At 43.2% G+C, this 3,080-nt stretch overlaps 1 protein-coding gene across 1 annotated transcript in view; it reads left to right on the top strand.

Annotated features, from left to right (window-relative positions):
• Positions 1–286: 286 nt before the first annotated feature.
• RERG (RAS like estrogen regulated growth inhibitor) overlaps positions 287–3,080 on the top strand; it is a 129,337-nt gene continuing 126,543 nt past the window's right edge. The window contains exon 1 of the mRNA XM_003797792.3: positions 287–509. The gene's annotated coding sequence lies outside the window, so the exon portion shown is untranslated. The remainder of the gene's footprint in view (positions 510–3,080) is intronic.

The raw sequence follows: 3,080 nt of genomic DNA, 5'->3' as shown, positions 1-3,080 counted from the left end.
TTGCGAGGAACATTTCGAAGAAAGGCACAGAAAATACCACGCAGTGATGCTTTCGCCTGCAAGGTCTTAAGCAAGGAGAGCTGCCCCCATGCGGGCGCCTAGAGGCCTGGAACTGAGCAATGAAAAAGGGGCGCCCGCGCGGGTCTCGCGCACCGGCTCTGGGGCCGGGGAGGCAGCAGCGCGGGAGGAGCGCGCCCTGGGCCCGGTAGGGGGCGCCGAAGCGCCGCACTGCAGCATCCTGGCGGCGGAGCGCAGCGGCTCGGCCAGGCTGAGCTCGCCTCCTGCCGCAGTCCCTCGGCCGCTAGTCGGAGCGAGCACCCGGGAGGAGACCCCCGCCGGGCCACCGACACTCGCTGCTCCTGCGGCTCCCTCCCACGATCGCAGCCCAGCCGCTCGGAAAGGCAGCCCGCAGTCTGGGCTGCGCAACGTGGGAGGGCTTCCCGATCTCCGGGGACAGATTCCGAACTTGCAGGGGACCGCGGCAGACCCGGCCTGGAGAGTGTGAACAGGTGAGTGTCACACACGTGTCCAGGTGGCTCCTTCGGGAAGACTTTCTGCAGACTTACCCAAGCCCTTGAGCGCTTGGCCTCTGAGCCAGTCCTCTTGCTCACTGGGTCCTCCTCCTAGGACGGCTTTGGGGTTCTCTGGAGAGAGATGTAAACGCCAGCACCCGGGGTTGACAGCGCTCTCTCAGCGGAGACCAGAACGCCCTCTTGACTTAGGCTGCATTTACTCCCTAGGATTGAAAGCAAGTGACCTACTGTCCGCAATGGGCTTGTTTATCGTTGCAAGGTACCTGTTGATTTCGGAGCAAGGCTGCAGGCAAGGGGCTTTGTACAGTTACCCTTGGCACACTGGGTGCTGCGTTATGGTAAGATGAAGGAATTCCTGGTAATGAGACTAGAAAAACTTGACTTCAGAGCCACAGAAGGGGCTGCCAAAAGAAAACGGACTCTCATTCCCACGACCAGACTAGGGTCTTTGCTTCCCTTAAGCAGATGCTCTTTATTTTGATGAGACCATAAAAACAGAAGTTAGAAACACAATTACCTTTTAAAGATGCTTGCTTACCCCTCCCCCACCAGGAGGAAGTAGAAAGCATGAACCTTGGTAAAGATAATCTTGAGAATGATATATTAGGAATTAAACCTTTCTTTAAATAAGTAAACGAATAAGGTTATTAGTGATCCAAATGTCGTAGGTCTCCAGAATGTAAGCTCCTCAAAGGGAACTACTTTTTTTCTCTAGGCTTAGCACAAGTGCGGAATGAATCAATAAATGCTTTTCATAATAATACCTCCTTATTTGGAGACCAACTTTTTTCTTTTTTTCCTTCTTCTTAACGTTTCCTTTAATTATTTTTATGTTTCAGAAAAAAAACCACTATACCTTTATCTAAATATGTAGGTGTGACTTTACTTTTCAGAGTGATAGGAAGAGAGAAGTTCCTGCTTCTGCGGAAATAGCTAAGTTTTTGTCGTAATTGAGCATTGTCCACATAAAAAGTGAATGGCAACTTTTAGACCTAGTCAGAATACTTCAGCACAAATTAGAACAAATGCGTTTTCTTAGATCCGTGCTATGGAAGATCTTGGATTATGAATTTTATGGAACTTCAGAAACTTGGCAACAGCTTACTTATTACAACGATTTATACATTTATCTTTGTTCTGTATCTTGTTAAGTGTAACTTCTTGCATTTTCATGTGAGAAATAAATGTTGAAGAACTTGTGTCAGTTTCATGCCTTCCTTTAAGTGATTTTTCTAAACATATCAGAAGGTTGACAGTAACCAGCTGTATCTTTATTAGGTTATAAAGGGGAAAAAAATAACCCATAAATTTCTTTTTCTTTTGTGAAACTCCTGTGTCTCGGAGGCCTTTGGGGGGTTACTGAACTATTTGGCTAGTTTAAAAAAAAATGTGATGGCTACTTTCATGAAACGTTAATCGGACAGATAATTACTTGAATTTTACAAACATGGGTATGAACAGTTTTGCAAGAAATAGCAAATTATTGTTTATACTAGATCTAGACACTTGCATGTTCTGTGTTTTAAACAAAATGCTTGCTAACATCTATTTTCATTTAGAACACATGTAGTTGATGCATCTCAATATATTATGTTTCTGTGATGAAACACTGAACCTTAACATGGGGGCCTTTTCTTAAGAATACATATAAAATGACAAGTAAAGAAATTCTTTTATCTTTAGCCAGAATCCTGGGACTGGACAGACTGCAGATGTTTCAGCTTCTGGTTTTTGTTCTATTAATGATTACTAAGTTTCTTCATTTGAGGGATGAAGTAAACAGCAGCTAATGTTAATGCTGACCTTTTCTTCAGAGAAAGCTCTGCCACAATGAAAATCAGCAAATACAAAATTTGTTAGGTTTAGCGCCATGGCTTAAATATATAATGAAAAAACAATTACATGGTAATGTCTTTGTAGAAACACTTTTCAGAAGATTTTTCACTTTTTCCTTCCTCTTGAGAAGTTGTTTCTAAAAATCTGTAGATGACAAAAGTCTGGCAGAAGCAGTTAACACATTTAGATAACAGACTTATGTTTCGAACATATCCTTATAAACTGGAAAGGTGGATGAATTATGAAGACTGATGTGATTGGGTTTAAAAACTGAAGTCTTATACAGTAGAACCTCCATAGATGACCATCTCCCTACAATGCCACCTCTTTAAGTTGACCTAATTTTTATAAACTGGACATGCACCAACAGGTTCCTTATGTTGGCCACCTCTGTATGTTGACCAGTTTGTTACTGTCCCTTATAGAGATTCTACTGTATTTAGGTTGAAGCTATTGATTGAAGAAGTTCAGAATGGGGGAGTCTTTAGTCCATGTAGAAGATGGGAGCCTTAATGTGTGAGTGGTGGTGCTATAGCACAACCACAGAGTGCAGATAGGGGATATTGAAAATCTCAGAGAACTTACGCTGCATCATTTTGTTAGGTCATATCTCAAAGTAGAATGCAGTGGTTACTGAGTCTTTTGAGTGATTGAAGTATCCAGGAGACTTTTCAATGCATATGGTGAAAAGGGAAGATAAGGGTCAAAAAA

Source organism: Otolemur garnettii, unplaced genomic scaffold (assembly GCF_000181295.1).
Source record: "Otolemur garnettii isolate 467f Iridium unplaced genomic scaffold, OtoGar3 scaffold00124, whole genome shotgun sequence".
Classification (NCBI taxonomy): domain Eukaryota; kingdom Metazoa; phylum Chordata; class Mammalia; order Primates; family Galagidae; genus Otolemur; species Otolemur garnettii.
The sequence above is the reverse complement of the archived record's forward strand: the minus strand, read 5'-3'. Positions and strand labels throughout refer to the sequence as shown.